This window comes from Anas acuta, chromosome 11 (genome assembly GCF_963932015.1).
Source record: "Anas acuta chromosome 11, bAnaAcu1.1, whole genome shotgun sequence".
NCBI lineage: Eukaryota > Metazoa > Chordata > Aves > Anseriformes > Anatidae > Anas > Anas acuta.
The window spans coordinates 4,482,808-4,506,701 of NC_088989.1; the positions used below are offsets into that span (position 1 = coordinate 4,482,808).

The 23,894-nt window shown below is 47.8% G+C and overlaps 1 protein-coding gene and 1 long non-coding RNA gene across 8 annotated transcripts in view; one reads left to right on the forward strand and one right to left on the reverse strand.

Annotated features, from left to right (window-relative positions):
• FOXP1 (forkhead box P1) overlaps positions 1 to 23,894 on the forward strand; it is a 364,305-nt gene that overhangs the window by 13,731 nt on the left and 326,680 nt on the right. The window contains exon 1 of one of the 7 annotated variants that reach the window (XM_068694635.1): positions 22,707 to 22,822. The exons of the other annotated variants lie outside the window; for them this stretch is intronic. The gene's annotated coding sequence lies outside the window, so the exon portion shown is untranslated. Of the gene's footprint in view, positions 1 to 22,706; positions 22,823 to 23,894 lie in introns of those variants that run through there. 7 annotated transcript variants of the gene reach the window in all.
• Positions 19,208 to 22,613, reverse strand: LOC137862517 (uncharacterized). The gene is made up of 2 exons (XR_011100354.1): positions 21,556 to 22,613; positions 19,208 to 20,797 (listed from the first exon to the last, which is right to left on the reverse strand). It is a non-coding gene; the product is annotated as an uncharacterized lncRNA (long non-coding RNA).

Sequence of the window (23,894 nt, forward strand, 5' to 3'; positions counted from 1 at the left end):
GGAGAGCCCAGGCCAGCAAGCACAGTGAGCATCTGGAAACGTGCCCCTCCGCGTCACTGCGAATTAAGTGTCGCAGACAGAAGCAGAGCTGAAGCTCTGCGAGAAGACCTCTGGCTTGATCCAAGAATGATGCGATGTGCAAAGATGGAGAGAAAAGCAAACTTCTCATCCAAGACCTGGAGCCTGTGGTGCTCTGCTTGTGCCCCAGCCAGCACCTGCTGCTCCAGTGCCAGAGCCAGGAGAGCTCTGCTTTTAGTTGGTGAGGTGGCCTCTGGTTGTTAGCAGCTGTGTCGGGCTGTAAAAGCTGTAAATTTCTCAGTAACTAGCAGGAAAATATTGTGGATGTGCCTTTATTCCCCACATCTGGATACGCCATGTTCCCGTTAAGGTAGGTGCAATAAAAAGCCTTTTCCTCGAGTGTGGCAGCACAGGGGTGAGCTCGGCTTCGCTCTGTTCTCAGAGCAAGCCAGCAGCAGGAGCTCCGACCGCGTGGCTGGGATGGCAGCTCCTGCTGCAAAGCGCTGCGGAGCTGCTGGCCCGGAGGCTTTCTGCTGGGTGGTTTGGGGCTGTGCTGAGCAGTGCTGGCCCTGTGCACGCTGCTGCGTGCGGGCATCGCGTTGGGGATGCTTTGTGGTGTGCTCAGCGGGGTCTGGAGACCCTGAGCATCCTGGCAGTCCTCGTGGGTGCTCAGTGCAACGTGAGTGAGCATGGGCAGGGGGAGCCAGGTGCTTTGGAGTGGCAAAAATGTGCCTTGGTAGGAGGCAAAAGCAGAAATTTTGTGTGCGCGTGTTGTCCGAACCTGCCAAATCTGTGTGGGAATGGGGTACACCTACAGCAGGAGCCAGGATGTCCCACACTGGGACAGGGACTCCCGCACAGGGAGCACCTGCTGGTCTGCAAGGAGATGAAAACCAAATCTGGGTGGTGGGTGATGGCCTCGTGGTGCCAGGGCAGCGTGGTAGCGAGCTGAAATGAGAAGCAACCTCGAAACCGCGCAGATCCCTAAAACCGTGCGCTGGGATTTTTTTAAAAAATTACCTCCATTGGAATCCTGGAAGCATCTGATACATAATTAATGCTCTTAAAAATATACTCCATTTCTGATTAATCCAGGGCTGCGGTGTGTGCTAGTTAAATGTCTGGATCCCAGGGTGCAGCGCGAGGAGAGCTGTGGCTGTAATCTGTTTGACGCTTATAGGAGAGGACGTTTGCAACAAATAAACACATTTCCCGTAGTCTTTTTATTTGTCGGGGCCAAGCTTACGTCTGTTGTGCTGAGTTTGTTGACTGCTAAGTGTTTGGAGATTTATGCTGATATTTTGTAGATCTCCTGGAAAAAAAACAGCTCAGGACTAATTAGGGAGATGGGCCGTGCAGGAACGTGCCGCGCGGGTGACAGCGTGACCGGGCTGATCATCTCGGGTAGGGCAGCTGCAATTAAAAGCACCAAGGCTCAGTGCCGGGGAGCTCCTCAGACACTGTCCCACATGCACAGGCGCTTTGAGGGATGCACATTTCCCACAGGACAACTTGCCAAAGCTGCTGGGTGCCTTCAGTCTCCTCTCCAGAGGTGTTTGTGGCTGGGCACCGTGAGCACAAGTGCGGTTGGGCAAACCTCAGCCAGCCCAGGGCTTCACCAGGACGGTTTGGGGGCTCTGTAGCTTCACTTTCTTGGAGGCTCTTGCTTTGGCATCTTAAAGCAGTCTCAGGCATTGCATTTCCTGTGACAGATTTTCCTGTCTGCCCTCTGTTTCTGTTCCTTTTTTCTGTTTTCCTCCCTTCTTCAGCTGCCCGCTGCCCTGTCGGGTGGCTGTGTGATCCTGCCATCTAAAACCTTCTTCTTCCTCCATCTTACTTTCATTCCTGTTTTGTAACCAGCCCGCCAGCTGCTGCTGTTGCCCATCACCCTGCTGGGTTTTGGGGTGGCAGCCCTGCGTTGCAGCAGCCGTGGGTGGCCACGTGTCCCCTATTTCCCTGCCCAAGCATCGTGCCTGCAGCGGCCAGAGCTGTGCAGGGCCAGGAAAACAGTGGTTTCCCTTTTTTTTTTTTGGCTTTTGTGGTCTCCAGGTGCCGTGCATGGTGTGGATGCTGAGCCGTGCAGTCCTGGTGCTGCTGGGTGCACCTTAATAATGAACTCAGCTTTCCACTCACCGCCCCTTGTCTTCTGTTATTTCTGCACTTTGGAGTCCTGCCCCAAAGTGTGGTAAGGGGGAATGAGGCTGGTTTGGTGATATCCTCTCACCCACAGCTGGTTCTTGGCTTCCCTTCCCATCAGTCGGGCTGGAGGGGCTGCTGCTGCCTTGTCCCGCTGTGTAGGGTACCCCTGGTTATCTCCAGGATGTGGGAGTGCGCTCGGCGTGGGCTTTGCCTTTAGGTCCTGAAGAGAGAAACGTGGAGATAGGCGTGTGCCAGGCTGTCTGTGATCCTAGCAAATTGGGGCAAAAAAAAATGATTACTATTAGTAACAATTTTCTGCAAAAACAACTTTCTTTAAACACAGGGTATGTTCTAGGTGTATTTTTGCTCAGTTTAGGGTTTGAGCCACTTGCTTTGATACTGATTTGTGTGAAAGCACTTGCGTTGGGCAGAAGGAAATGATAAAAATCTACAAATTAAGGCAAAGGAGGAGAAGGGCAGCGGGCAGCAAGACATCCAAACCCGTTGGCCCTAAGGAGCGTTGCTGCAGGCGCAGCCCAGCTCCTCTGCTCGCCGTGGCCAGGCCGGCAATGTTTGGCAAATGTAGTGACGAAAACAAAGAGTGAGATTTTGGGGAAAAGCAGTATCTGGTGACTACAGCAGCGCAGGTTTATTTTTAGAGCCCGATGGCATTAGAATCGCTAGCATTAGGAGAACTTCTTAGCTCGCGTTATCCTCCGAATTTCTTTAATTTATTTTTAAAGTGGAAATTTTGCAAGCTGACGTTTTGCAGCGTGCGTCGCGCGATTTGGCTGACAGCATTGTCTGGCAAAAGAAATAACCAAATTATTATTCAGTCATGGGTTTTTAACAGCCGCAAAGCAAGTGGATGTTAACTAAATGATGCAATTTATTCCCTTCCTGCTTATTGCCAGCTTGCCTATTACAGAGAGACTGCCAGCTTTAAATAAGTGGTACCCAGATGGTAGTCGCATGACGCCCACTTGGTTACAGAGCCTAAGCAGGGAATAACTCGGCAGCCACTACAAGCTGTGGGTCAATTGAGGGGGAATGCCTGTTGCTTCACAGTTTTGCATATGTAAATCTGTTAATGTTATGTCAGTATTGTGCGGTCTAAACACAAGCACTGCCTTTCTCTGGGGCCCAGATGAACTTGGATCGCCGCCCGGCTAATGAGGAGCTGCGAGCGCAGCGTCAGGCGCGGGCTGCCGCCGCCGCTCGCTTCCTCGCCGTGAACTTGCCCGTGCCCCGGCAGCCCCGGCACTCAGCGCCTCTCCATCCGCTATTTTTATCCCCGCCGGGGAAGCCGCCGAGCTTTGGGCCCCGGCTGCCTCTCCCGTGGCCTCGCTGCCTTGCCACGCTCCCCTCTCGCCTTCACCGAGCGCAGATGTGGCACGCGGCTGCCTCCGAGGAGTCCTGACCTGCCTCATCCTCAGCACCTGGCACCAGCATCTGCAGCAGGGAAACAATTTTGGGGAAAGCACCTCCATGCTCCAGCCCTGGCTCTCCTTGGGCCCTGCACACAGGGACCTCCAACTGCACGGAGATGGTCACTGTGAAAGCTGGGTCTGACCCCCCCCCCCTTTCTTTCTTTACTTTTAAAAGTAGTAGTTAAAATTGTTTTGACATGGGAATGCTTTTTATTGATGATCGTTTCTGGTTCTGAAAAGTTTACGACGATGGGTGAAAACAACAACCAAAAAAAAAAACAAAACCCAACCATAAAAAGCTGGGACTGTAATACGCTGAGAGGCTAAAAAAGGACCAATCGTGTTGATTTAACCAAAGAAAATGTTCCTGGAGGTATTGTAAATTTTATGTGCCAGATGAAAAGCATTAAGTGTGTTATTTTTCACGAAGGGAAAACATTCAGATTTGAACCATTTTGTAAATTATATTAATGCCGTAATGCTGCTTAAAAAGCTTGGGGGCAGCTCCGTGAGCACTTCCCCCATCCCACCGGGACGGCTCGGGGGGCTGGGGGTGCGGGATCCACACCCTGCAGCAAATCTCTGCCTTTTGGGGCAATGTGCTCTGGAGCTGCTTTCCCCCCCCCATCGTCTTTTTTTGGAAGTTGCAAGTGAGTTTCGAATGCAGTCAGAATAAAATTAGAGGAGGAAATAAGCCGCTCTGGAATGTAGCGGAAAGCTGAGATGTTTGAGTATTTTATCTTTATTTTGCTAATTATTTGTCATGGAGATCTGCGTTGATTCCCTGAGATTTCTCCTAAGCCTCTTAGGAGGAATTTTTTTGGCTGGCAGTGATTTTCCTGCGCTCCCCGGCTGGAGCTGCGGTGCCCACACAGCCCAGGCACCGGCTCCTCGCCTCCCCTGGCTCCAGGAGGAGCCCTGCAGGTTGCTCCTCATCCTCTCCACGCTGTGCCCAAAGCAGACCTTCAGTGCCACCTGCAGCCACCTTGCCCAAATTGTGGCGTGGAAATGAGAACAGGCTCAGAACAGCGATGGTGATTTGTCCAGCAGTTGTCCTTTTTGATGGAAGGTGACTTAGCAGTCGTGGCAGAGCCCGTAGCAAATTCTGGGACAATAAAGGTAAATCAAGCCAGGCGTTGGTTTATCTGTGATTTTCCAGTTCCTTGTATTGGTGCGGGAGCTGCAGCTTACCCTACTGAAAACTTAATTAGGCAAACAGAATGCTATGTTAGCAGACACTTACGGACCCGATGTGCTCAGGACTAAGTTAATAAGTTAATAAGGGTTATATTAGGTGTTTCTAATGGGACTTGCCATTTTTTAAAAAATAAATGCTGTCTTTGGCAATAACTTTCCCCTGCTTTTGGGGTTAATAGTTTAATTGAAAGGCTTGACTGTGTCCGTTCAGTCACAGAGGATCCCTTCTGCCGTGCAGGGCGTTAGTGCAAGTCTTCAAATCCTTTGTTTGGTGCTCGATGCCCCTCACAGAAGAAGAGCGGAGTGAGAGAAGGAAACAATCTGTTGTGGCGTGCACTCGGAAGAGCCCGCAGACAGGAGCAGAACAAATCTGCAGAGTTGGAGTGGGTGTAGGGGTGCGTGCATGTTTGTGTGCAATGTATTGAAAATGCCAATAGCTTCTGCCTTTTGAAGGCTCCGCATCGGAGCTGTCAGATTAGCTATACCATTTCCAAAAATAACGTGACGAACAGACTGATACTGATTGTTCAAAAAGGCATCATTATTCCCTGATACTTTTTCAGGCTTCTAACATCCCCACTTGAAAAAGGTGTTTCCATGCAGCATTCCTCAAAAACTGTTTGCTGGGAGGATTTGATTCCAAACTGAGGTTGGTTTCTTGCATTATTTTAGAAGAATGACAGGGGAGGAATTGCCTTGTTTTCTTTTTTATTCATTTTAGCAAATAGATTTTTGGACAAAGGACAGCACCGTAAAGCCTGGAAATGGCTGGGGATGAGAAGTTTGGGACTTGTTGTTCCATAACCAGTGTTACACCTTTTCTTTCATGTCTCTGTGCTCCCATCTATGAAGTGGGAACAGGAATAAGTTGCAGTGCTGAGAGGCTGCTGGATATTGAAGTAATGCTTGTGAAGTTCTGAGGTTATCTTTTGTGGACTGTTTTGATAATAAAAAGAGCCAATTTCTTAAACCAGCATCAGCCTCAAAGTGAGGGCTCTGCTGGTGCAGTGCAGGGGGTCCGTGGTGTTCCTCAACACCAGGTTTGTGCCGTCCAGCTGAGTACCCCTGGTTTTGTGCCACCGAGCGGGACTGTCAGTGGTGACAGACTTTAAAACATGGGAGAAGCAGCATTTGCTTGTTAGGGTGGTGATACAGATCACAGCACGTGCAACCTGTAAAAGAATCCTTTTAGGCTGGTGCCTGCGTGTGGCAGGCCAGTAAAAGTGTGTGTGTGCGTGCTGGATGTGGCAACCTTTTTTTGGCAAGGAGAGCAGTGCCCGCTTACCCAGCAGGGATAGCTGTGCCAGCAGATAAGTGGTACTGCGGGACCCAGAGAGAGAGGAGAGCATGAAAACACTGGGAGGCTTTCATCATTCGACGCCCATCCCTGAGCAGTGGAAACCCTCGGCGCTGAGAAGTGCGCAGAGCAGAGCTTGAAAGGTCCTTTGGTAGCAGAGACGATCGGGGGATTCCCTGCGAGAAGATCAGATAAGATAGTAAGTGGAGGATTCAGGCGGAAAAGTGGTTTGGAATTGCAAATCAGTGGTTTGCCCATAAGTGGTTTGGGTTGGCTGTGGTGTTTTCTGATCATTATTATTATTATTTTTTTTTTCCGAAGACGTCTAGTAATTTTTCACTCCTGTCTTCAAGCTTGAACGGTTTGTGATTTTCAAAGGCTGAGGGTGGCTGTTTGCTCCAGAGCTCCGGGAGCTTCACGGGCGGCTGTGAAATCACCGCTCGCCCTCCCGAGGATCCTGATCTCTGTCTCCGATAGAGCTCCTCGCTTTCAAACGCTTTAGCATGATTCGTTGCTTTCCTGAACGTTGTAGGAGGTTGAATAAATACGATTCCTACAGTATGTATGTACACACGTGTCTATATATATGCACATAGAAAGCGATGAAACTTGGCCGTGCTGGGTGCTGAGCAGCTCGCCAAAAGCAACAGGAACCAGTGTCAGAACGGGACTTGAATTTATCTGCTGCTCGCTGGTGATCCCACAGCTGGGCAGGATCCAGGCAAGCAAACTGTGATGTGCTGACTGTTCTGTCTCTTCCCACACGATATACTTGTATTGGGAAATGTATATTAAAATATTTGGGGAGTTGGACATTGTGTCATTGCTGGAGGAGAGCGGCTTTTAATGCCTCGCTTGGATCGAGCCCTCCAGACCTCATGAAGTTCTTCCCTGATGTGAAATGTAAAGCCTTGGCCTGAGAAAAAATTAGTAGTGGTCTGCAATTTAACAAATCCACCAGTACCTGGCCATAAAGAGAGGTAAGTGGGTTTGGGGGAGTTTTTGCTGAGGTGGTTTGGAAGAAGGCAGCTCGGGGTGGCTGGGCGTCCCAGGGGACGTGTCCATGCCACCCTGGCAGCAGGAGGAGGTTGTTGGGGCTCGGGACATGGGGAGCACTGGTTGGGGTTGCTGAGCAGAGCAAGTGTCTGAGTTTGGAACTGCAGAAAGCACCCTCTTAATGCTTGCTCTGTCATGTTATCTTCAGCTTGTCTCCTGGCTGGGGCCCGTCTGCCCCTCTGCGCCCTCGCACCTCGGCTGCTCTCCTTCCACAGGAGAAATCAGCCGAGGAAAGTTTGGGCTGTGCTTTGTGCCCAGGTTAGGAATAGAGTGGTTTGTCAGAAAAGCACTAGTCTCCAGCTGGTGTGCTTGCCCTGCGTCCCAAAACCCCCTTTGATGCCTGCTGTCCTCTTTCTAGTGCCTAAAACCTGCAGCTTCATTTCGTCAGCCTCTGTGAAGCAGTGGAGCTATCTCAAAGCCCTGGCACTTGGAAGACTGAAGATATTGTTGGCGTAACACAAGTATAATTATCATCAGTATAATCAACAAGGATTACTGGATTGATTTCTTTTTTTTTTTTTTTTTTTTGCCTTCAGATGTTTAAGAAACCCCAAACTTGCATAAGAGTGCATAACTTGGTAGCGTTCCGCATTGCTGGAGGCATCCTGGTTGGAGCTCGGCTTCCCTGGAAGAGGCAGCAGCTCGCATACCGGCGGGCTGGGTTACGGGCGCCGCGTTGCCAAACCGTGGGGATAACCAGAATCAAAGGATGGCGATGATCACGCCGTGTTGTCCAACAAGCTGCTTCTGCAGTTGCCTGTGGCATCTTGGCCAGGGAGGGGAGCATCCGAACCCGGCTGGTTCCTGGGGGTCGGAGGAGCCCCAGCAGCAGGGAGGACGCTGCGAAGCCGTGATCCCGAGCCCGGGAGGTGGTTCTCTTCCATGCGAACTTCTCTGCTGGAGAAGTTCAGCTGAAAAAAGCTGAAGGAGGCTTGGTCTCCTTGGTGATTTGGGTGAGGGTGAAAGCGGCTTTAATCTTTTTGGCTAGAGACTAAAATGAAGGTACAGCCTTCTTAAAACACCTGGCAAAGGAACGCGTTTCGTACAGGTGTAGTTGCTTTTGTTTTTTGTCCTGTGTTCTCTTGCAAATGTGCATCCCTTTATTTTTCCTTTGTGTTGTTTTTTTGTTTTGTTTTTTTCCCTTCACATACTTAGACCTCCTTTGGAAGTTTTCTTTTCCATCCAGGCACCTGCATTTCAAGTCTCTATCATGCAGATTCGTTTTTCTCTTTAGACATGTGCCATGCTGACAGGCCTAAGGCTAGAACATGCTTTTTATCTGTGAAGGTTTTCTCTTGCACTTTCGCTTAGAAAAGGTGATACTTTGAGGCGAGGGCTAGGGGCTGTGCCATGCTGTTGAGAGCCAAGACCCGGCCTGCTCCGTGCTTGAAAATCAGCCTGTTCCGGACTTGTGACTTGGATTTGGGAGTGCTGAAAGGTTTGTGTGCCTGAATCAAAGGAAGCGAGGTGTGGATTCAGAGAAAACCTGCTTGAAGAGTGACTTGTGAGCTTAATTCCAGTGTTAACTTTACCAAAATACAAAAAAATAAAAAATAAAAAAAAAATCTGAAGAGACAGATCGGATTTTGGAGGGTTGTGCCCACATGGGAGGGTTGTGTCTGTGTTCTAGCTTCTTTATTTTAGTGCTGGGTTAATATAGAAACAGTGGTCCTGAACATCAAAGGCATCCAGATGAGAAGAGAAATCTAAAAATCACAGGGTATGCATGCACTGAATTTGCATCAGAAGCTCTTTTTTGGGAAATTCAGCTTCTTTATTGAATCCTTATGGCATAGGCACTGTGTCTTGCCATCTTCTGGACTGCCCCAAGAGCATGTTCGCTGACTCCCACTGTCTTCTGCATTAGCATTGGCTTCTGTGCTCCATTTAGATTTTCTTTAAAGCATTACATAAACAGCCGTCGTGTAAATACAAGTGTTTGTAATGGTGCTTTTAAATTAAAAAGACTCTTGGATTCATGCAAGTAGACACATGCTTGCACAAAATAACTTTTGGCTTTCCCCTAACACTTTTCAGAATAATTTAAAGGAAGAAAAGATTTGCAAACAGTTGTAAAAGAGCCATAAAAAAACGTCAAATACCAGACCTTCAGCTAATTGTAAACTGTTTTGCTCTTGGAAGTCGTACAACATTGATCTCATAGCTGCTTCATTAGGAAGGTGCTTCTGTGGAGCACGGGAGCTGCTTGCTCAGGTAGCCATGAGCAAAAATAGCAAGAGCTGTCGGGCTTCTGTTCTGAATGCCCAGTGTAAACCAGAATAGCTCCAGGCAGCTGAAGTGTTCTGTATCAGAAAGGGAGGCGAGCATTGCAGGAAGCTGAATAGAAAGAAGCTGCAGAGCTGAAATACTTCTTTTCTCTTTGGCTGCTTTATCCTTGCGAAGGCATGTGGTCTTGTGGCAGAGGGGCATTTTGGAAGGATCCACAGCACAAGGGGCTGCTGGTATGGATGGTGAGCACCTGTAGGCTTGCTCTGAGACTTTCTGCCCATGTGGAATATATTCCCATCCTCAATTCTCAAAAAGGAGACATATGAAAAACTTTCCTGGACAGAGAATTGGCCAACATCCCAGGCCAGCTGGTTAGTTGCATTTTTTTTTTCAGTGTTTCAAGGAAGACAGACGCTCGTGGGTCAGCATTTTTTGGTGGGGACTGAAAAAGAAAGTTAGTACTCCATTAGACCAGATCAGTGGAAAAACTGTCTGAGCTCAGCTCCAGTTGTGCCGTGTTTCACTTGAAGAAGGTGCCGTGTGCTCTCTGTTGGGTGATTTCACTCTTTTCTTCAAACGCTGCAGATCGGGGTGTCTGCTCCAAGGGAATATTAATAGCAACCTACTGGGGCTCATCTCCAGCGCATTCACTCTCGGTCTCTCTCCTTTAACTGGCTTCTAAAGCTCTGTCATTAAAACTCTCTAAGAAGGGAAATTCTTGCCTTTGTGCATTGGTCAAGCCAATGAATGGTCGCCTGTTATCTGCTCAGCCCGTGTCTGAGTCAGGCTGTCAGACACAGAGCTGGAGTCAAAGGGACTTTATTTCAGGCATCTCCACCTCCCCTGGGTTAGCCGTGGAGAGGATTCTCTTCCCGTCTGTTCCTGAACCAGAGATGTCCTTGTTTAACAAGAGTGGGATCGGGGAGTTTATCTGGCCCAGTCGTTTCTTTTTGGGTTTCCCAGTTTCCTCTCCCTGCAGCAATCCCGTGCTGATCCCTTACCCCAGCCATAGGTATGGCCTTTGGCCCCCTTCGCAGTGATTCTTCCACCTTCTAACAAGGGGAGGGGATCCAAAGTGTCACTGCTCACCCCTGATGAATTTGGGCTTCTTTTACATTTTACATGCCTGGTTGCTGGAAGTCCAAGTCGAGACTGGCAGCTGAACATTTGCTTTGCGAGTGTTGATGTGCTAGCAGGGAACTGCAGGCAAGGTTCAAGTACTGCGTGTGCTTCTAAAAATATATATATATATCTGAAAAACTGATGTGTGAGTTACCTGGCAGTAGGTTTGTGGTTATCGGTGTGACTTGTGTGTGCTCTTAGTACCAAGTGCGTGTACATGTGTGTAAGACCTGCAGCACTGCCATAGCACCACACACCAATGGGCAGGGATTAGGGCAACACTTAGTAATTACTAAGTTTACTTACAGCCCTCTCAGGTGTGCAGGGGATGCTTTCCCTAAAAGCACATCTTATTTTGTACCCGGGGCTCTCATTGCTATGTGCTTTCCTTGTGCCTGGCAGCCCCCTGGCACTGGTCACGGTGGGGTACTGGTGGCAGACAATCCAGATATCCCCATCCCAGACCTGGGCAGGCAAAGGTGCAGGGTGTGCAGCTTGGCTGAAAGTCCATGAAAGCGTGGAAAAAGGAGATTGGACCTCCCCAGGAAGTCTCCAGCTGGTGGCTGGACTCCAGCACTGTTTTTTCCCCACTGTGGCAGCCTTGGTTGGTGTCCAGCTGCTGCCACTGTATGAATATTCAGCGCCAATAAAATATGCACAGCACCGCGAGCCGTGCCAGGGTGAGGATCTTGAGGGCGCGATGAACTTTGTAACAGCATTACTCAGTTGTAGGGGCACGACTGATGCAGCGATTGATTTCTGAGTTGAGACTTCACCTTCTTTTGAGCAGAGTTCATCCCTGTTTGCTTTTCATAATAGCGTTATTACACCTCGCTGGCAGCAGGACAAGGGAGAAGCTACCGTGCAGCTTTTCATTCCTCGTGAACTCCTGTGCAGCAATCAATGGTGGTGAACACCCGTCCGCCAGGCCTGAATTTCACGTATCTGATATGTTATCAGCCAGCTCTCGTGGTATTAACACTAATGTAAGACTCCTGTTTTAACTCAGAGTTTTCCAACAGCTACAGAAAGAAGGCCAAGAGAGTTTCAGTATTAAAGAAAAAGGCAAAGGGAAAAAAAAAAAAAAAGCAAAGCTATGCTGCTGTACCAAGAATACCAAAAATGGATCTTTAAACTTTTTTTTTCTCTTGATCTACTTTCTGTATGACTCACGAGCCAGGCTCTAAAATGGCCTCCAAACATGCATGCATAATTTGTACATCCACGTGTCTGTGGATGCAGTGCTCTTAAATAGCCCCGAGGCACTGCTCCGTGGTGGCAGAGCAGGGAAGGGGCCAAGGAGATGGGTTCCAAAAGGGACCTGATTTGGGTCAGTATCACCTCCTTGATGCCCCTCCACAAGCTTTCAGTGCTGTGCCCCATTCAGCTGCCGACACCAGTGCAAGTGGCTCTGGTATGGGCTCGTTATCTTGGAGAACATCTTTGGTTTGGTCCCATCCTCCTGTGAAAGGCATAGCCTGTGGAAAAAAGACATGGCCTTTTTGTGTGCTAGCTCCTTACCAGTAACTGACTGGATCTGGGAGGCTGAGAGAGAACCAGGATTTTGGAAAAAGTTAATGTGGAACTATAGAAATGAGACTGAGACCACCTTTTGAGCTGATGGTTACTCGTGGGATGTGCAGCACCTTCTCCCAGAGTTAAAATCTAAAAATTAAATCTACTTGCGTGCTTTTTTTCTTTCAGTGATTCGTGACAGAACTTTAAAAGTGGGCATCTCATCTGTACTTTCGTAGCTTTTGTCAAATAATGAAGAGCTATTAAATTTAAAGCCAGCACGTGCACGTGTTCGCAGGTGTCCAAGCGGGTTTGTCACCCCTCAGGAGGGGATGCATGATTTTATTTCATTTATAGCATGGTTTTATTTCAGAAACTGTGCAGCTGAAGGAATGGATGGCAGTCAGCATCCAGAGTAATGGGTGGCTTTTTTAGCAGCTTGTGATGCTAAACCCCAATTTGAAGGGTTTAGTATGCACGCTGACACCCCTCTTCTGGAGGTGGCTTGTGTGTGCACAGCGCTACTTGGCACGTGTTAGTGCAGTTACTGTTTGTCAGGGGAGGATGGATGTACCTGACATAATAGGAAGGTGTTGATTTGATTAAAATCTGGCTCTATTGTCTGGTAGAAGCCCTGAATCCCCCTTTTACCCTTTCTGCGAACAGAAAGAAGTGCAATTTCCATTCGGCATAGATGTTTCCCTTTCATCCCTGAAGCTGATTTTTTTTTTTTTCCTGCAGCAGTTTTGGTGAAATTATGTATCGCTTGTGATAATTCATTTTAAAAATTCCTGAGCTGTGTGGCGTACTTTCATGAAAATTCATTTAGATAAAATTAGATATTATTGTTTAATGAGGTGGCATTTCAATTTAGACCTTGCATCATGCATATACCAAGAGTTTTTTATGGAATAGTTAGGTTCATTTGAGTAATAAAGGCTGAATCATGGGGGCTTTAATTCTTAATCGCTGTGAGGATTGTTATCTGTGGGATGTGAGCTGTCTTAGTGGTATTCAATCAAGTGTCCACTTAGCCGTGACCAGAAGTAATTGCTCCCAAGTGGGTTGCACAATGACCTGTTAATACTTGCTTTGACCCTGTGACCTTGTCTGCCCCATTGTTTAGGATTTTATAGCAAGCGAGTCTGCATTTCTGTGGGGTCAAGTAGATATCTGAGGTCAAACATTTTCTGATTACTACATAGCATACACTGTAAGGCTGTGGAGTTGTGGCACAGCGATAGTCGCCGCTTCAGAGCAGGACGCGCACGGTTTGGAAATTGTCTTCCTGAATGCATGTAAACAGTTTAATATTTTACCGAAAGAAGTTCATCTTGTAAATTAGGTATGAATAATACATTTGTAATTACTACTCGTGTCTTTAAACACTTGTGTCTTAATTGGCTTGGGTATTTTTCTAATGTATTTGCGTTTTGTCAGGGAAGTTCATTCTAGCTGGCGGAGATGGAGGGCGAGTGGCGTGGCGGGGGGACGGCTGCATCCTGCTCCTCTTGGGCACGGGGGCTTTGTCCCAGTGCTTCTGGATGGCCGAGGGTGGGGAACGCTTCCAAGAGGCCTTTGAGTGCTGCTGTGGACTGTTTTATGCGCCTCTCTCCCAGCCATCCAGAATTAATGAGACCTACTTGTTGATGATAGCTGGGATGTCCCGTATTAATTTATTGGCCGTGTTTAAATGTTGCTGAAAATGTGGTCATATTGGGTAGTAATTTGCAGGGGGGCTTGCCACATTGTGTAGCTGAAAAGCAGTATTTTTCTTAGCAGTGTGTCTGGAAAACAGTGCAGTTGTACAAACAAAGCCTTGATATTGTTTGTAGCACTACTCCCTCTTTCATGTTGTGTTTACCGAGTTCACTAGCCAAAACACTTCTGCGCACCCTTCAGCCTTGTAGGTCATCTTTGCTCTAAAAAAACGTACGTGCCCATCTCTCCACAGCATCCTACGGAAAATGTTTTGATCTTCATTGCCTGAGCGGGGCTGGTGGGATGACACAAAGCAGTTGGATTATGATATAGTTTGGGGACAAACACAGCTAATGTTCGTGTGAGAGAAGCAGACTATAGTCTACTGAGTAAGCAAGAAATGAGTGTGAGAGGGAAAACTATATAGCATATGTGGGGAAAAAAACAAAACAGTGACTCTCTTTCTACTGCCAGGATATTTAAAAACAAACAAACAAGAAAGCATAGCGCAGCAAAACGCGCCTTGCAACAAAGTGAACCCGTGGATTTCTCTTACTACGTGTGAGGCCGTACATGACATTGTTGAGGTCACACACGGATCTCCTCCTGCCCAAATGTCCTCGGGGAGGTTTGTGTCAAGTTCGGGGCAGTTGTCCCCAGCAGGACCTCTGGCACAGGGGAGGAAGATGCTGCTGTGGTTGTAACCTCCATGGGCGGTGGGACTGGCTGGGACCACGTCATGGTTGGTGCAGGCCTCGTAGGCCTTCTGTGGGTTGGTCACGAAGACTCTCAAGAGCTCCTCGTTGATTTTAATCTTTACCTTTTAAAACCACACGAAAACCGTGGCCTTTTGTGCCAAACTGTCTCTGAAGCCTTCTCTGCTGTGGGAGTCTGGGCATGGCTAGATTTACGGCAACGCCTCCCTGCGCAGCCTGTTGGCATTCAATCATCTAGGACGGGCCCATTGTCCTCCATGAGCCGATGACATGTTTCCAGTGCAGGCCACAGCACAGATGTGCGCTCGCATTTCCCCTCTCAGAAACTGTGATCTGAGGCATTCCCGATGCTAAACAGCCCCAGATGCCGTGGCTGTCCTCTGGGCTGCCCACCTCGGCCTTCCCACCACAGCTGGGCTGAGGAGAGGCCTCCCCTCAAATCTCATTTTTTTTTTCTGGAAAATGCAACTTTGGGAGACTGGGGAGGAGATTAAAGGGTTTGCATCGCATGTTGCTGAAGGCTTGGCTGCTTCGTTGGATGGAGCTGTTCCTCAGGGGCCTGCAGAGAGCCAGGTAAGGTGGCCCAGGTGTCAGGAGCTGTGGTCTCCTCACAGCGCTGAGTGAGGAGGGTGAGACTGGGAGGGGGTGTGCCAGAAATGCAGAAGTTCTCACCAGATGCGTGTTATAGGGTTGACGGTAAGGAAAGAAGTGTATCATCATTCTGTCTTAACAGTTAGTCAGGGCTGGGGCATTTCTGGTAAAGACCCCATGACTAACAGCGCAGTGGGAAGTCCAGAGGGCTTCATGAACTTCATGACGAGGTTTTCAGTGCCTTCCTTGAGGTAGCTGCAGTTTTCACAAATAATTATGTTCTCTTTACGCCCCTTTCTGTTAAGAGGGGAAAGAAAAAGTACATCTTGAAAGCCTGAGTATGCAAAGCCTCTCACACTTTGCCTCCTACCAAGCCCGGGTGCTCTCGGTCCCCCGGGTGTCTGCAGGCGAGCACCGGGAGGGACGTGCTTTCGGTGGAAGGTTCTTGTGCCGAGTCCAGAATAAACACAGCATTTCTTAACTTCTGTAAGGAATGCAAGCAGATGCCACGGAAATGAAAGATCCTGTTTAACACTGATATTGCAACCTTGATCTTTTTTTTTTTTTTTTTCTGAGTTGAAATGTGGGAAAACATCATAAGATGTTGCAGAGGGTTTTTGGAAAGCCTGTGTTTCACACGCACTGGGTTTGTGCAATGCCTTTGTAGGTGGTGTGTGGTTTGTGTCAATCATCAGTCAGGTGCTAATGGTGATGGAGCTGCGTGCAGCCTCTGAACCCGACACCTCGCGCGCTGATCTTCGCAGACACGTTTATACAAGCTGGGGGACTGCAGACTTGTATCCACACTTTCCTTTCATACTTCAGGAGAAGGCAGAATACCGCTTCTGCAGCATCCTCAGACGTGCTCCTCAGTCCTTCCTTAGCCTTGATACCAATTCAGCCGTTTCATCTTTTCCCCAGCAGACTAAGCAACAGCACAGATTGGCTGTTATAATTAATTTTGTGCAGGAAGCACGAGTGTAATGTTTTGAAACCTCCTGATTTTCGCTCTTGTTAAAGAGGACGCTCCTCGTAGACCTTTACTGGTCTTCCAGTAATGGAAAATGTGACACTTTTCCTGGGGCTGGATGTGGGTTTGGCAAAGAAATTTTAGGGGATCAATGTTCCTGACTCACCAGATAGAGGTTGTAGCAGCTTTTAAATGAAATTTGTTGTTGGGGCAATTTGTGCCCATGGCTTTTGTGTTTTTCCTGTCACAGCTGGGTGCTGCTTGCTGCTCTTCTGAATCCACCACCAAGAGCACGTTATAAGAAAGGGAAACTCCCATGTCAGCCCAGTAATATCAGTGTGTCATGATGACACCATGCACTCTTAGGGCTCTATACCTTCTCTAATTATTTTGTTGATTTTAATTATTTTTTTTGGAAATGCTGTGTATCTATTAGTGTGGTCCTAGAGTGCTCTGCAGAGCTGCTCCTGCCAAACAGTGAGCAGTCCTAAGAGTTGTTACAACTTTAGATGAGAAGTGGAGGTGTTCAGCAATTCTCAGAAGTGTTCGGCACCTTCCAGGATAGAGCAATTTAGAAAAGAAAAAAAAAAAGGAAAAACAACACACAACAAAAAACATGAGATGTAGTTATGCAAATTATGACCTTTAAATGCATTTTATATTTGGATTGAAGTTGCTAACGCATTCTTTCCAAGTTCTGTTTTCCAGCATGATTCTGCTTTGGGTGCCTCTCTTTGTATCGGTGCAGCGGCGCGGTGCCTTCCCGCGGAGGGAGAGCAGGACACGGGGCCTCCGAAAAGCAGCCACCCCCCTCCGGGACGGGCAGCACATCAGTTAGCGAGCAGTCTGAATAGGTGGATTTTAATTTCTCTGGAGGGTCTGACCACGTTAACTAGATGGCAGATTCCTCATTAGCTAGATGGATTAAAATTTGTATCATGGCTGATGCCTATCCTGACTAATACGTGTAAGTAACAGCTCGTTCTACTAGAGCTATTGGACGTGGCTTGGGTGGAGGAGAGGAATTGGCTTCTGCAGAGGATATTTGCAGAAAGTCACATTTCCACCATATGTTAGCAGGAGTCTCTTTGGATGCAGGTTTTGGATAGAGTCCCCTGTGTTGCTGTAATCTGGTTTGTCCTTTTTCTACCACTAGTTCTGAATCATACCAACTACTTGGACTCTTGTGCGTGTTTCCTTGAAGGACAGTGGGAATGTTTCTGCTGGCTCAGCTGCCTTTCACCTATTATTTCATCTCGATGAAGAAGTAAGGTCTAGGGGGCTGAAGGAGAAATTTTGTGTCTGTCAGAAGTGAGAAGTGTTGCAAAAAAAAAAAAATCCAAAATTTCTGCCCAATTAAAAAAAAAAAAAAAAGGTACCACAAACCTCATCAATCCTGATTTAGGTCTGGCTTTTGACAAATCATTATGTGGGAAGGGAAATATCCCTTTAATTTTTAATAGCTTTGCAGTGAAGTTTTATTAGGCAATAATCTGGTTCCTGAGTGGATAAAAGATAAGGTTGAGGGCCAAGTAATTTTTTCCCCTCCTGTGCGATTGGGAAAGGGAGAGAGGGGTCATGGTGAGACGGCTGCCTTATGAAACTCAAAGCAGCATCCTTCTCTGTGCCACAAGCATACAAAATGCTTCCAAATGGATATTTACAACATAAATATGTTCAGGATGTGGGTAGCGAGAGAAGTGTGGGAATAGACGCGAAGGTGCATGGGAGTGGGGATGCGAAGGGGGAGGTGTGAAGAGAGCCAGGAGAGTGTGATGCACATTTTGCAGATAACTTCTCTTCGTGTGCCTCCTTCCAGAGCCTGGGTGTGGACTTCCTTCTCCTAGCAGCGTATCCCGGGGTTGTATGTGCAGCACAATGAGGTTCTCCTACCCATCTGTTGGCTAATGTCACTGCATCATTATTTCCCCAATAGTTTTATTGTCAGGGAACAGCAGCTGATAGTAAGTCTGGAGCGGTCAAGTAGCTCCATTCTTAGTTTTCTTCATTGTAGTTGGTGTTTCCCAAAGTATTTCTCAGGCACCGCATGCTGTAGACATTTCACTGGCACTTAATAAAGCAGTATAGGGCGCTCCTCGATAATATAATCCTTATGCCAGCCCGGTTGCTAAACCCATGAGTCCCCCAGGCAGTAGTAGACAACTACTCTTGGCGTTGTTGCTTGTTTTACTGTTGTCTCGGATGACTAGGCAGCGTTTCTGTGATTTTAAGGCAGCGTGTTATTGCCAGTATCTGGGATGAAATTACCACTTACAGATGTAGAGGTGAAAATCTGACTCCCTTCGGCTGCTGAGAAGCACCGAGCATGGCTGGCTCGGGGGAGGCTGGTGGCGTGGAGCACCTACGGCGTGCGGGTTGTTTCGGCTTGCACTGAGCACCAGGAATGAGCATCTGGCCCCTTCTTGTCTTTTTTTTTTTTTTAACATCTGCTTGCCTGATTGTTTTCTTTTTTTTTTTTTCCTTTTTTTTTTTTTTTCCTGTGGCTCTTTTAATTTGTGGTGAATGTGTATTTAATGTAAGTAAGATGTTAGCTTCTGTCTAGTTTTTCAGCAAGCATTCCAGTAATTACTGGAGTACCTTTGAATGCTACAGCTGCTATTTCTAAGTTAAGGAATCACATTTTCCAAGCGTTTCTAACTGAATTCACATGGGTAAAACTTGGCATTCAGATTGCCGGCCCACATATCTTATTTTGTCTTGATCCTTTATGTGAGCATATCAGCTTTGTGTTTGATTAAATGGTAAAAATGCCTTCTCGCTGCTTTGGGTGGGCTTGGAGTAATACTGCTTTGTGGAACTGTTTTAATTAAGAAAAGAAATAAATACTGATTTGGGCCTTGAAATTATTTGTTTGTAGTTACTACTGTGGGATGGTGGCTTTTATTTAATTATTATTTATTTTTCCCCCTTCTCTCTGTCCTCCTCACCCTTTCTTACTGTGAGGGAGTTGCTCGTGTTTTAGCGTTCCTTGTTGGTATCTCCGTGAGGAGCTTCTCACTACGTGGATCGACTCCTCCTCTGCTGATGGCAGGAAATGCCTTCGTGCCAGAGGATGCTGGCCGAGGCCAGGCTTCCCCCTCACCCACAGCAATAGTAACTTGGCTTTTCCGAGTGCTCCTGCAGAGCAGTGAGCCCAGTTCCTATTGACTGGGGGGGTTGAAGAAAAAAAAACAACACAAACAACAAAACAAAACACTAGTATAATTTAAAATTCCCCCAGTTTTTTTCTTTGCAAATCCCAGCATTATGTCTGCAGGCTTGTGATGACCTGCGGATTGGCAGCGCTTTGGGTTGCGCTGTTGGAAAGCACGGCGCTGGTTTGAGGATGTCCCGGTGCTGCCATCACAGCTCCAGCCCCATCGGTGCTCTGCATCACCAAGTGGCTGACTTGCTCTCCTTCTCTCTCTCTCTCTTTCCCTTTTTTCTTCTTAAGCTGTGAAGCCTGGTCCAATGGAAATACGATTTTTGCATTGCCACGTCCAGAGACAGATAATTTATTTTTGAAACTCTTTGCTGGCACTTACAAGTTGAAAAGTAATGAGCAAAAAAAAATACATATATGTAGGAAGAGCTGTGAAATTTGACCTCCAAATATACAGAGTAGATGTGATAGTTAGAGAGGTTTTCTTTGGAGGAAATAAGGTACAGTGTGCGGTTTGTTTCCATGGCCAGGTATGCTAAATGTAGGGCAGAGGAGTGGAACTGTAAAGCTAACTTGATGGAGCTGGTAGAGCTGAGCACTTCAGTAAATTATATTATTTGGTAACAGGAATTTTGTGAAAAGCCTTAGTCTTCCAATAAAAGTCTCAGAATATTGCTGTTCTTAATTAACTACCAAGATTAATTTATGTCACTGTTATTGACAATAGTTTTGCTCCCGTTTTAATATTTGAGCTGCTTAACTCTTCGTTGCAGCAAATGTCCCTTTAATAGGACACATAAAATGATATTCCACAAGTCATTATTCTTTAATTACAATTCAGGAGCAAAATATATCCGAAATTGGAAGAGAGATGCTGGATTTGGTCCTGAGCTCAGATTTTGTTGGTGTAGGACCTGCAGTTACTGATGTTTCTGGGCTCTGGGGCACATCAGAGCAGTGCTGTCCCCTGCACTTTGCCTGGCATTTAGCTGGGTCCTGGAGAAGTGTGTGTGAGTGTGGGGACAGATTTCTTGATCAGGGTCATACATGGTTGGAGCTGATGGTGGGGTTGAATGAGTGACTGTCCCACAAGGTATTTGTGGGGCTGCCTGTGAGCAGAGTATAACCCAAATTACGCTTCTTGCTCCTCCATAGGATAGCCTTGTGCAGTGTGTACGGGTGGGCTCCTCGTCCAGGACCTGCAGGTGAAGCATCCAGACAGGGCTGTGGATTTTGGCTTCGCCCTCCTCGGCGTTTCAAGAGCTCCAGGAATCCACCCCTCTGCAATTCAGTAAACTCCCCCAGCCCCGCAGGTCTGCCTCTCCATCAGCGTGCTCCCGCCTGCTCGCTGGCTTTGCTGCGGTGCCGGCAGAGCCGCTGGCGTGCCGGGGGAACAGCTCTGTGATTAATGGCACCGCTCGTGGGCTCGCCACCGGCAGCTCCTTATCGGCTGCCCCGCGAAGCCCCCGCGGCCGTGCGCGGAGCGTGGCGGTGGGGAGACGCCGCCCTCCTCGCCCAGGAGTTAGGGCAGGTCGGCCGGCTGCTCTGTGGTTTGTTGTGTCTGGTTTGGTTCCTACTTTTCAAGTTGCAGTTGTATTTGGTCATTTGAGGCTTATTTTCGCAGTCTGGCCAAGCCAGCAGGATCCCCGTGCGCTGCAGGGGAACATAAAACATCAGCCTTTAAGCTGGAGTGCTCAGGAGATAAGGATTTTAAGTCTCTTGCATCGTGCACTGTGTCTTATGGGCTTATTTAGTATACTCCATTTGATTTAATTTAGATATTGAATAAGGAGAAGCACTTCAGGAGCCAGAAAAAAGTATCGCCTCCTCTTTCCCCCGTTTCCTAACAGACAAAATGGCTGGAAGGGCTGATTTGGGCTGGGATTACATCGATTTCATTGTAAGAAGTAACAGGGTGTTTTCAAACCGCTTAAAAATCATGTTACGCTTTATCTGTACTGCTAAGTTTTCAAAAAGCAAGCGAGAATCCATTGGGCTTTTGTTTTAGTTTTGCTTTTCCGTGACTGAACATAAAGAATAACTCCTGGACCTCCGCAAAGGTTAGGAAGTTGCACAGTCTGCCCACCAGTGGCTCTGCCAGCGCTCCCCCCCTTCCCTTCCCCACTGCATAAACACAAACGAGAATTGTGACCGGGCTGCTACACGTCAGCGTGCATGCTGATGGGGAGACATTCGTCTTGCTGAAAGCTTTGGGTTTGCTGCTTGTAAACGTTGGCAGGACACAGGGCTGCCTGGGAACAGGAGGGGATGGAGGCAAGTGCAGGGACGCCGCTCGCCCGCAGTGGCACAGTGCTGGTGGCCCTGCTGCTGGGCGATGAAGACCGGCTCCTATCTGCACACAATGAGGATCGGAAGGAGAAGGAACAAAAAACCCACCACAAATGTCTTACCGAGGCAATAGGATGAGCGAAATCTCTCCGTGGTGAAGGCAGCGTGCCTGGGAGGTCTGAGGAGTCACTGGGGTTGTTTGCATCACCGGCTGGCCGCGATGCGCACGGAGTTCATTTCTGTGTGCCCTCCCCTGAACGCCTCCCAAGCAACGCTGCAAAAAATGCGTTTGGATCCTGATCAGTCTGCACGCTTAGATAACCTTGTATTTGAGAATATTAATTATTGCGTGAGTCTGCACTGCTATGGAGGGAGCGCAGTTGGGCATTCTCTCAGCCAGTGGCAGCCTGGAGGATCTTCAGAGTGGGTGAAAATCATCCCAGAAGCATGTTTAAAAAAAGACAGGGAGAAAAAAAAAAAAAAGGGAAAGAAAAGCAGGCCTCCCAAAAGCTGTGGTGGAACCCAGTATTAGCAAATGCTTCTAGGAAGTTTGACTGAGAGCCATATGGCAGTGTGGAGAGTATTATCCACTGCTCCAAAAGTTGGTCTCTGAATCAGCCTATTGACTTCAACAGCACTTAATCATGTGTTTTAGTTCTCCTTTGAAAAGGGTTGCATTCCTGAATCATGTCCTCTGATTTTAACCACTAGACGGTACTTTGTTTTGTGGTAGCAGACAAGTCCAGTCATATTTCTGTGACTAAGTGTGCAAGTTTTGACTGCACCACTGGTGAAGTATGCTGGTGAATATTCTTCCTCTTATTGAAACCTAAATGAGCGCCGCTGTCCTTGAGTTCTGGGCTGAAATTCGGTGTCTTCTGTGATGCAGTTGGTTGGACACGGCAGATACTGTGCGATTTTGTACACTCACCTGTGGAGTGATGCAGATGCTGCCTGCTGCGTGCGATGTAAATAAACACGGGGGAAAACAGTGAGCTCAAAATACTGCCCTGAATTCTGCTTTCAGAAGCCCTGAGTGGTGTTGGTGGTGATTTAATCCATCCATTGAAACAAGACCCAGTTGTGCCAGTCCAAACTGGGGTTGTTTGGATGCTGCGCTACATCCTGGATGCTCGCGGGTTGTGGTGCTGCGGCAGGGATGAACCCGACTCCACCTTTGTTTTGGGCTGCTGGGCAAGTGGCTAGCAAGGAAAAGAGAGGGAAATCAGGTGTGATCGCAATTAACTGCAGCTGTTAGGGATTTAAATGAGCGAGGTGCCAGCCCCCTTGCTGCTCTGAAGTGAGGCTGGGAGGTACCTGGGCATTGCGGGTGTGTGCGTAGCCCTGCGGCACCTCGAGCGAGGAGGAGGAAGAGTAGGATGCTTGCTGGTATGTGCCAAACCTTGCTCCTGGACAAAAGAGCGTGTATATTGCTTGGCAGGGGAGGTGTGAAAGGAATGGGTGTGTTTGTGCTTCCTTGGGGGTGAACTGGGTTGTGACCATCACGTCCCTGCCCTGGTGTCACTGCACACGCAGAGCTGATGGATGCGGTCTGCAGAGGTAGGATGTGGATGGCAGCACAGGTCCAGGTGAGTTTTTCCCAGCTGCCCGTGGTCATTCCTCTTTGTGGGCTGAAAGAAGGAGTCCCCAGCAGTTCTTGTTGCAGCCTGTCCCTCGTTAAGATGCGCAGCTCCTGTGCTGCCACCTGAGGTGGCACACGCAGGGGACAAACACCATCCCAGCTGGTAACGGGGAGAGGGGGGCTGTGCTTCGCTTCGGGCCGTACAAATCATGTTTCAGCAGAATTTTTTGTCTCACCTTTGTGTTTTTACAGCTAAAGCGCTTTTTACTTCCCAACTTTCAACATCTGGAATTCGGTTTCAGTTTATTAAAAAAAAAAAAAATTCCGAATCTGCAGTCTGCATGAAACGCTGATGGCTTTGCGCTTGCCCGCGGTTTTTTAGCTTTAATTTTGTGTCCTTCCTAAATGCCGCAAGTCCTAAGTAGCTGCACATTCAGATTCAGTAGCTGCTGTTTTCTTCTTTGGCTTAGCCTTAACCATTATTATTATTATTTTTTTGATTATTTTTCCCCTTAGACACTTTTCTAATTGGGGATAATACCAAGCTGATTAATCAAATTAAGCAGGAGAGCAAAGTGGCTGATGCACAAAGCCGGGTGTAGCTGCTGTCAGCGCAGCGAGGTTGTCTTGCTGGAGCTGCTGCGGCTTAGTGGGCCTCTCAGGCTTTTTTTTTTTCCTTTTTTTTTTTTTTTTTTTTTTTTTAATAAGGTACTGTGTAGATCCCATTGACTTCAATTGTTGATTGGGATGCCTGACAGCCGGGAAATTAAGCCCCTTCTTTGTGACCGAGTTGAAGGCCAGATTTTGAAGGATTTTCAGATGCTTAGCACCAATAATTGGTGTTAGGTGTTTTTTGGAAAAAGTTCAATTCTCATTTGG